The sequence below is a fragment of the Rhinoraja longicauda genome, chromosome 19 (assembly GCF_053455715.1).
Source record: "Rhinoraja longicauda isolate Sanriku21f chromosome 19, sRhiLon1.1, whole genome shotgun sequence".
NCBI lineage: Eukaryota > Metazoa > Chordata > Chondrichthyes > Rajiformes > Arhynchobatidae > Rhinoraja > Rhinoraja longicauda.
In genome coordinates, this window is record NC_135971.1 from 2,330,062 (window position 1) to 2,340,957 (window position 10,896).

At 48.4% G+C, this 10,896-nt stretch overlaps 1 pseudogene across 1 annotated transcript in view; it reads left to right on the forward strand.

The window, feature by feature from the left end:
* Positions 1-8,565, forward strand: part of LOC144602579 (butyrophilin subfamily 1 member A1-like) — a 44,425-nt pseudogene extending 35,860 nt beyond the window's left edge. Inside the window, exons 8-9 of the transcript XR_013548465.1 lie at positions 3,423-3,449; positions 6,394-8,565. The product of XR_013548465.1 is annotated as a butyrophilin subfamily 1 member A1-like (transcript). The remainder of the gene's footprint in view (positions 1-3,422; positions 3,450-6,393) is intronic.
* The last annotated feature ends 2,331 nt before the right edge of the window (positions 8,566-10,896 follow it).

Sequence of the window (10,896 nt, forward strand, 5' to 3'; positions counted from 1 at the left end):
GTACCCGCCCACTCACACAACCTGTCCAAGTCACCCTGCAGCCTTATTGCATCTTCCTCACAATTCACACTACCCCCCAACTTAGTATCATCGGCAAATTTGCTAATGGTACTTTTAATCCCTTCATCTGTCATTAATGTATATCGTAAATAGCTGGGGTCCCAGCACCGAACCTTGCGGTACCCCACTGGTCACTGCCTGCCATTCCGAAAGGGACCCATTTATCCCCACTCTTTGCTTTCTGTCTGTCAACCAATTTTCTATCCATGTCAGTACCCTACCCCCAATACCATGTGCTCTAATTTTGCCCACTAATCTATGTGGGACCTTGTCGAAGGCTTTCTGAAAGTCGAGGTACACCACATCCACTGACTCTCCCCTGTCAATTTTCCTAGTTACATCCTCAAAAAATTCCAGTAGATTTGTCAAGCATGATTTCCCCTTCGTAAATCCATGCTGACTCGGAACGATCCTGTTACTGCTATCCAAATGCTCAGCAATTTCGTCTTTTATAATTGACTCCAGCATCTTCCCCACCACTGATGTCAGACTAACTGGTCTATAATTACCCGTTTTCTCTCTCCCTCCTTTCTTAAAAAGTGGGATAACATTTGCTATCCTCCAATCCACAGGAACTGATCCTGAATCTATAGGACATTGAAAAATGATCTCCAATGCTTCCACTATTTCTAGAGCCACCTCCTTAAGTACCCTGGGATGCAGACAAACAGGCCCTCGGGATTTATCAGCCTTCAGTCCCATCAGTCTACCCAAAACCATTTCCTGCCTAATGTGGATTTCCTTCAGTTCCTCCATCACCCTAGGTTCTCCGGCCCCTAGAACATTTGGGAGATTGTGTGTATCTTCCTCAGTGAAGACAGATCCAAAGTAACGGTTTAACTCGTCTGCCATTTCTTTGTTCCCCATAATAAATTCCCCTGCTTATGTCTTCAAGGGACCCACATTTGCCTTGACTATTTTTTTCCTCTTCACGTACCTAAAAAAACTTTTGCTATCCTCCTTTATATTATTGGCTAGTTTACCCTCGTACCTTATCTTTTCTCCACGTATTGCCTTTTTAGTTAACTTTTGTTGCTCTTTAAAAGAATCCCAATCCTCTGTCTTCCCACTCTTCTTTGCTATGTTATACTTCCTCTCATTAATTTTTATGCTGTCCCTGACTTCCCTTGTCAGCCACAGGTGTCTCTTACTCCCCTTAGAATCTTTCCACCTCTTTGGAATAAATTGATCCCGCAACCTCTGCATTATTCCCAGGAATACCTGCCATTGCTGTTCTACCGTCTTTCCTGCTAGGGCCTCCTTCCAGTCAATTTTGCCCAGCTCCTGCCTCATGCCTCTGTAATCCCCTTTGCTATACTGTAATACTGACACTTCCGATTTTCCCTTCTGCCTTTCCATTTGCAGAGTAAAACTTATCATGTTGTGATCACTGCCTCCTAATGGCTCTTTTACCTCTAGTCCCCTTATCAGATCAGGATCATTACACAACACTAAATCCAGAATTGCCTTCTCCCTGGTAGGCTCCAGTACAAGCTGTTCTAAGAATCCATCTCGAAGGCACTCTACAAACTCTCTTTCCTGGGGTCCATTTCCAACCTGATTTTCCCAGTCTACCTGCATGTTGAAATCTCCCATAACCACCGTAGCATTACATTTTTGACACGCCAATTTTATCTCCTGATTCAACTTGCACCCTATGTCGAGGCTACTGTTTGGGGGCCTATAGATAACTCCCATTAGGGTCTTTTTACCCTTACAATTTCTCATTTCTATCCATACTGATTCAACATCTCCTGATTCTATGCCACCCCTCGCAAGGGAATGAATATCATTCCTTACCATCAGAGCAACCCCACCCCCTCTGCCCACCTGTCTGTCTTTTCTATACGTTGTGTACCCCTGAATATTCAGTTCCCAGCCCTGGTCCTCTTGTAGCCATGTCTCAGTGATCCCTACAACATCATACTTGCCCATGAGGGCTATTGAGGGCGTGCAGCGTAGGTTTACCAGGTTAATTCCCGCAATGGCGGGACTATCATATGTTGAAAGACTGGAGCGACTAGGCTTGTATACACTGGAATATAGAAGGATGAGAGGAGATCTTATCGAAACTTATAAGATTATTAAGGGGTTGGACACGTTAGAGGCAGGAAACATGTTCCCAATGTTGCGGGAGTCCAGAACAAGGGGCCACAGTTTAAGAATGAGGGGTAGGCCATTTAGAACTGAGATGAGGAAAAAAAATCCGTGAATCTGTGGAATTCTCTGCCTCAGAAGGCAGTGGAGGCCAATTCTCTGAATGCATTGAAGAGAGAGCCAGATAGAGCTCTTAAGGATAGCGGAGTCAGGGGGTATGGGGAGAAGGCAGGAACGGGGTACTGATTGGGAATGATCAGCCATGATCACATTGAATGGCGCTGTTGGCTCGAAGGGCCGAATGGCCTCCTCCTGCACCTATTGACTACTGTCTACTGTTTGGGGCCAGTAGTTAACTCCCATGTGAGCTTTTTTACCCTTATAATGTCTCAGCTCTATCCACAATGACTCTACATCCTCTGATCCCATGTCACCCCTCGCTAAGGACTGAATTTCATTCCTTACCAACAGAGCTAGCCCACCCGCTCTGCCCACCTGTCTGTCTTTCCGATAGGACGTATATTATAGGACTGAATATTCAGCTCCCAGGTCCGATCCTCTTGCAGCCACGTCTCTGTAATTGCCACAACATTATACCTGCCAATCTCTAACTTTGCTCCACGCCCATCCACTTTATTTCTTATACTGCACGCATTCAAATACAACTCCTTTAATTCTGTATTCAGCTCCCCTCTCACACCGGTCTCGATTTTACTTGACCTTACTCTCGTATCCCCTCTGTAACTTTCTGTCCCGTTACTTGTGGAGATTCCTGCAGCTTTTCTGCACTCTCTTGCCCTTTAGTTCCACCCTTACACTTCCGATTTGTTGCTCTCCCCTCCCTCTATTTAGTTTGTAGCTCTACCTACAGCCCTGGTTATACGGTTTGCCAGGAGTTTGGTCCCAGCCGGGCTCATGTGGAGTCCGTCCCGTCAGAACAGTTCCCCCCTCCCCAATATTGGTGCCAACGCCCCATAGATTCAAACCCACATCTTCTACATCAGTCTTTGAGCCGCGCGTTTAACTCTCTCATCCTCTCAACCCTGTGCCAATTTGCTCTCGGCTCAAGTAGCAATCCAGAGATTATTACCTTGTTGGCTCTGCTTTTCCCTTTGGTACCTAGCTGTTCAAATTCAGGATGGAACCCAGGTCCCTGGATCTGTGAAGAGCTGCCCACCCTCTGTTTGCACCTTGCTCCCCGCTGTCATTATTTTATTTACAATTTTAGTTGCAGTGAAAATGTGAAATATTTCTGTTTTGTGCAGGATACGAGGATGTGCAACGAGCTTATGGTAAGTGCAGGCCGATGTATGTTATGACGGTTGAAGAGCAGATCATGAACGGTTCAATATAACGTAGAACTGTACAGCACAGCAACAGGCCCTTCGGCCCACAATGTCTGTGCAGAACATAGTGCGAAATCCACCTCTTATAGAAACATAGAAACATAGAGAATAGGTGCAGGTGGAGGCCATTCGGCCCTTAGAGCCAGCACCACCATTCATTGTGATCATGGCTGGCCATCCACAATCAATAACCCGTTCCTGCCTTCTCCCCATATCCCTTGATGCCACTAGCCCACAGAGCTCTAACTAACTCTCTCTTAAATTCATCCAGAGATTTGGTCTCCACTGCCCTCCGTGGCAGAGAATTCCACAAATTCACAACTCCGTGGGTGAAAAACGTCCTTCTCACCTCAGTTTTAAAAGGCCTCCCCTTTATTCTAAGACTGTGGCCCCTGGTTCTGGACTCCCCCAACATTGGGAACTTTTTTCCTGCATCTAGCTTGTACAATCCTTTTATAATTTTATACGTTTCTGTAAGATCCCCTCTCATCCTTCTAAACTCCAGTGAATAAAAGCCCAGTCTTTTCAATATTTTCTCATATGGCAGTCCCGCCATCCCAGGGATCAATCTTGTGAACCTACGCTGCACTGCCTCAATTACAAGAATGTCCTTCCTCAAATTTGGAGACCAAAACTGTACACAATACTCCAGGTGTGGTCTTCTCCATGATATCCATATCCAAGTGTCTATCTAAAATGCCACTGTCGTATCTGCCTCCACCACCACCCCGGCATCACATCCCAGGTACCACACCGTGGAAAAAACTTGCCCCGCACAAATCCTTTAAACTTTGCCCCTCTCACCTTAAAGCTGTGCCCTCTTGCATTTGATGTTTTTCGCCCTGGGGAAAAGGTTCTGACTGTCCCCCCGTTCTATGCCTGTCATAATTTTAACAAATTCTCTCACCTACCTCTTCTGACAGCTCTTTCCATATACCCATCACCCATTGTGTAAAAGAGTTACCTCTCAGGTTCGTATTAAATCACCCCCCACCCCCCACCCCTTACTTTAAACCTATGGTTGTTGATTCTCCTACTCTGGGGAAGAGACTCTGCTTTTACCCGATCTATTCCTCTCACGATAATGTACACCTCTATAAATCACCCCTCATCTGCCTGCGCTACGAGGAATAAAGTCCTCGCCTGCTCACCCTCTCCCTGTAGGTCAGGCCCTTGAGCCCTGGCAACATCCTCGTAAATCTTATCTGTAGCCTTTACAAACTGACAGCATATATCCTGTAACATGGTGCCCAGAACTGAACACAATGTGGCATCACCAACGTCTCATACATCCACAACGTGACATCCCAACTTCGATACTCAATACTCTGATTGATGGAGACCATTGTGCCGATACCTTATATGAACACACTATCTACCTGTGACTCCACTTTCAAGGAACCATGTTACTGCACTCCTATATTGAATTTGTATCTAATCCTGTATTAAATACCATCAACCATTCCTCAGCCCACCTGCCCAACCGAACAAGATCCTGCTGCAATTTTTGACAACCGTCTTCATTATCCACAACACCGCCCACTTTTGTGTCACCTGCAAACTTGCTAATCATGCCATGTACATTCTCATCCAGATCACTGATATAAGCACGGAACCGCGAGGCACGCCACTGGTCACGGGCCTCCAGTCCGAAAAACAACCTTCCCTCATCACCCTCTGCTTCCCTCCATGACGCCAATTTTCTATCCAATTAGCTATCTTTTCTTGGATCCCATGCGCTCCAACCTCCCTCCGGTTCTACATTTCTAACCACATCTTTAATTCTTATCAGAATCCATCATTCTCATCCCTTTGGCTTCAGCACATCACCTCCGGCCTCGGTTCCCATCTCCACCCTTCTCTCCCGCCACCTGATCGTTCTACCAATCACCCCCCCCCACTCACCTGAACCCATCTGTCTTGCTCCACCACCTCCCCTCACCTACACACAGAAGCTGCTCTGCCCAACTTACACACGCACAGAGAGAGCATTACGAGTTTTGCCCGGTGTATACACACCGATGAGCCAAAACATTATGACCACTGACAGGTGAAGTGAATAACGTTGATCATCTTGGTACAATGGTGGGATACATTAGGCAGTGTATGGACGCATGTGTGTATGTACACAAACACAGACAGGCACACACTAACACACACACACACGCACTCTCATACCACTTGCACACACGGACACACCCACTCTAACACACACTCACTCATACAGACACACACTCTCACACACACACACACACACACACTCAGAGAAACACTCCCTCACACACACGCACACTCGCATACACACACACACTCTAACACACACATATGCACACACACTCACACACACACACACATACACTCACACACGCACTCTAACACACACTCTGACACACACTCACTCACACACTCTCATACAAACACACACACCCACACACCATAACACAGACTCACACACACTCTCACACACATTCATACACACACACTCACACACACATATATAAACAGAGTACAGTATTTTGCTGCACCTCTGTGTCCCGGGGGAGCAGAGGGGAGCATGAGAATGAAGCAGCGTCCCGACCTGAACGTGTTCTGTCATTTCCTTACACATGTGCTGCCTGACCCGCGGACTTCCTCCAGCAGTTTGTTTTTATTTCTCACCGTTCACCCGGTTCCCCTCCACTTCCACCCCGATTAGGAAACGCCGGGAAACATGTTTTTGTCCGTGGGATGTTGGCGGGGGGGCGGGAAATCCCCGGGATATCGTCCAGTTGTCCGCCCGCCTGTGCCCGAGGCCGAGCGGCCTCTCCCCCGGTCCCGGGGCCGCGCTGCCCGAGTCTCCCCCCGACCCCCCCCCCCCGGGGACTCTCTGATTCTCTGCTTCTCCCCCCAGTCTCCGTCACCCTGGATGTGGGAACAGCGCATGCGCAGCTCGAGGTGTCTGAGGATCGGAAGAGGGTGAGACGGACCGGGACATGGAGGCGTCTCCCTGACACCGGGAAGAGGTTTACAGACTGGCCGTGTGTGCTGGGATCGGAGGGGTTCACATCGGGGAGACATTACTGGGAGGTGGATGTGGTGGGGAGTCGGTACTGGAGTCTGGGAGTCGCCGCAGAGTCTGTGGAGAGGAAGGGATGGGTCACACCGACCCCGGAGACTGGAGTCTGGAGCATCCAGCGGCGGTTGGGTGACGAGTTTGATGCAGTCACCTCCCCTCCATCCCCTCTCCCCGCCCGTCCCATCCCCCGGAGGGTGGGAGTTTATCTCAGTTACCAGTCCGGGACAGTTTCATTTTACGACGCGGCCACCAAGTCCCATCTCCACACCTTCACTGGGAACAAATTCACGGAGAAATGTTATCCTTTCTTTTGGCCTTGGTATAACGACGAGTGGATGACAATCTGCTCCCGTTCCGCTCCGGGTGTGTAAAAGGGTGGGGTCCCGGGACCGGCGTCAGGAGCGGGGCTCAGGGGCTGTGGGGCAGAAACCCGGTGGACAACAGGTCGGCGCTGAACGGCTCCCATTTAACCCCCAAATTCCAATAGACAACAGGTGCAGGAGGAGGCCATTCGGCCCTTCCAGCCAGCTACGCCATTCACTGTGATCATGGCTGATCATTCATAATCAGTACCCCGTTCCTGCCTTCTCCCCATACCCCCTGACTCCGCTATCCTTAAGAGCTCTATCTAGCTCTCTCTTGAATGCATATAGAGAACTGGCTTCCACTGCCTTCTGAGGCAGAAAATTCCACAGATTTACCACCCTCTGACTGAAAAAGATCTCCTCGTGTCCGTTCTAAATGGCCTATTCCTTATTCTTAAACTGTGGCCCCTGGTTCTGGACTACCCCAACATTGGGAACATGTTTCTTGCCTCTAACGTGCCCAACCCCTTAATAATCTTGTATGTTTCGATAAGATCTAAGATCTAAAAGTAAACCTAGCAATTATAGACCTATTAGTTTGACGTCTGTGGTGGGAAAATTAATGGAAAAGATACTTAGGGACAATATATATAATTATTTGGATAATCAAGGCCTGATTAGAAACAGTCAACATGGATTTTTGCCTGGAAGGTCATGTTTGACTAATCTTCTTGAATTTTTTGAAGAGGTTACCAGGGAAATTGATGAGGGCAAGGCTGTGGATGTTGTCTATATGGACTTCAGTAAGGCATTTGACAAGGTTCCACATGGAAGGTTGATTAAGAAGGTTAAATCGTTGGGTATTAATAGTGAGGTTGCCAGATGGATTCAACAATGGCTGAATGGGAGATACCAGAGGGTAACGGTTGACAATTGTATGTCAGGTTGGAGGCCAGTGTCTGGTGGAGTGCCCCAAGGATCTGTGTTGGGTCCACTGTTGTTTGTCATTTACATTAATGATCTGGATGATGGTGTGGCAAATTGGATTAGTAAATATGCAGATGATACTAAGATAGGTGGAGTAGTTGATAGTGAGGTAGATTTTCAAAGTCTACAGAGAGACTTGGGCCTTTTGGAAGGGTGGGCTGAAAGATGGCAGATGGAGTTTAATGCTGATAAGTGTGAGGTGCTGCATTTTGGTAGGACAAATCAAAATAGGACGTCCAGGGTAAATGGTAGGGAATTGAGGAATGCAGTGAACAGAGGGATCTGGGAATAACTGCATTGTTCCCTGAAGGTGGAATCTCATGTGGATAGGGTGGTGAAGAAGGCGTTTGGTATGCTTGCCTTTATAAATCAGAGCATCGAGTATAGAAGTTGGGATGTAATGTTGAAATTGTACAGGGCATTGGTGAGGCCGAATCTGGAGTTTGGTGTGCAGTTCTGGTCGCCAAATTATAGGAAGGATGTCGACAAAATGGAGAGGGTACAGAGGAGATTTACTAGAATGTTGCCTGGGTTTCAGCACTTAAGCTACAGAGAGAGGTTGAACAGGTTGGGTCTTTATTCTTTGGAGCGTAGAAGGTTGAGGGGGACTTGATAGAGGTTTTTAAAATTTTGAGAGGGACGGACAGAGTTGACGTGGGTAGGCTTTTCCCTTTGAGAGTGGGGAAGATTCCAACAAGGGGACATAGCTTCAGAATTGAGGGACAAAGGTTTAGGGGTAACATGAGGGGGAACTTCTTTACTCAGAGGGTTGTGGCTGTATGGAATGGGCTTCCGGTGGAAGTGGTGGAGGCTGGCTCGATTTTATTATTTAAGAGTAAATTGGATAGGTATATGGATAGGAGGGGATTGGAGGGTTATGGTCTGAGTGCAGGTAGATGAGACTAGGTCAGGGAGAATGGTCGGCGTGGACTGGTAGAGCCGGACAGGCCTGTTTCCATGCTGTAGTTATATGTTATATGTTATGTTAAGATCCCCCCCTCATCCTTCTAAATTCCAGTGTATACAAGCCTAATTGCTCCAGCCTTTCAACATATGACAGTCCCGCCATTCCGGGAATTAACCTAGTAAACCTACGCTGCACGCCCTCAATAGCAAGAATATCCTTCCTCAAATTTGGAGACCAAAACTGCACACAGTACTCCAGGTGCGGTCTCACTAGGGCCCTGTACAACTGCAGAAGGACCTCTTTGCTCCTATACTCAACTCCTCTTGTTATGAAGGCCAACACTGCGGGGAGAGCAGTAACACAAAACTCAATTGGTCGGACAGGGCAGGCAGCAGGCGAAATATAACAATATTTAAAAACATTTAGACAGGTGCATGGGTAGGAAAGGTTCAGAGGGCTATGGGGCACACGGGGACAGGTGGGACTAGTGTAGATGGGGCATCGTGGTCGGTATGGACGAGGTGGGCCGAAGGGCCTGTTTCCCTGCTGAGAGTGTGTGTATTGGGCACCTGGTACTGTGTCACCCCGTTTGGAGAGACGATCCCAATGAAATCAGACTGCTGGAGTAACTCAGCGGGTCAGGCAGCATCTGTGGAGAACATGGATAGGTGACGTTTCACAGAGTGCTGGAGTAACTCAGCGGGTCAGGCAGCATCTGTGGAGAACATGAATAGGTGTTATTTACACGTTACAGTAAAACCTTTGGAGGAAGGGATTATTAGGGGGAGCGAATATATTTACAGGACTGTTGGAACGATGACACCACATAACATCGACAAATGAACCGAATAACAAGGATTACATGATTTGTTTTGTAATTTTCAGCAATGAATCTCTGTGCTAACAATAAACGGGGTTGTACAGATCATGTGTCTTGCGCTTGGCTTTATAAACACACAGACACTTGTGGTTAGACGGGTTTGCGCAGGAAAGTGCTGGTCCCACCGGTTGCTCCGGTTTCCTCCCCCACACTCCAGAGATACAGGTTTGTAGGTTAATCGGCCCCTCTGTAAATTGCCCCTCGTGTGTCGGGAGTGGATGAGAAAGTGCAATGACATTGTACATGTGTGAACGGGCGATCGATGGGCCGGAGGGCCTGTTTCCGTGCTGTATCTCTTAACTAAAGAAAGGTAAACATTACCAAAGTTGGGACAATCTTCTCAACGCCCGGTTGACAGGGCTCCAGTGAATATATGTGTGTATACACTTCTTCCCACCCGGTCCCCTGCAAAAAGTCTATCCCCTACTCCCAATTCCTCCGTCTACGCCGCATCTGCGCCCGGGATGAGGTGTTTCAGACTAGGGCTTCCGAGATGTCCTCGTTTTTCAGAAAACGGGGCTTCCCCTCCTCCATTATAGATGAGGCTCTCACTAGGATCTCTTCTACATCCTGCAGCTCCGCTCTTGCTCCCCCTCCCCCCACTCGCAACAAGGACAGGATCCCCCTCGTTCTCACCTTCCACCCCACCAGCCAGCGGATCCAACATATCATCCACCAACATTTCCGTCACCTACAACAAGACCCCACCACTGGCCATATCTTCCCATCCCCTCCCCTCTCTGCGTTCCGCAGAGACCGTTCCCTCCGCAACTCCCTGGTCCACTCGTCCCTTCCTACCCAAACCACCCTAACCCCGGGCACTTTCCCTTGCAACCGCACGAGATGCAACACCTGTCCCTTTACCTCCCCCCTCAACTCCATCAAAGGACCCAAACAGTCTTTCCAGGTGAGACAGAGGTTCACCTGCACCTCCTCCAACCTCATCTATTGCATCCGCTGCTCTAGATGTCAACTTATTTATATCGGCGAAACCAAGCGCAGGCTAGGCGATCGCTTCGCTGAACACCTGCGCTCGGTCCGCATTAACGCAACTGATCTCCTGGTGGCCCAGCACTTTAACTCCCCCTCCCATTCCCAGTCTGACCTCTGTCATGGGCCTCCTCCAGTGCCATAGTGATGCCCGCCGGAAATTGGAGGAGCAGCACCTCATATTTCGCCTGGGCAGTTTGCGGCCCGGTGGTATGAACGTCGACTTCTCCAACTTCAGATAGCTCCTCTGTCCCTCCCTTTCCCTCCCT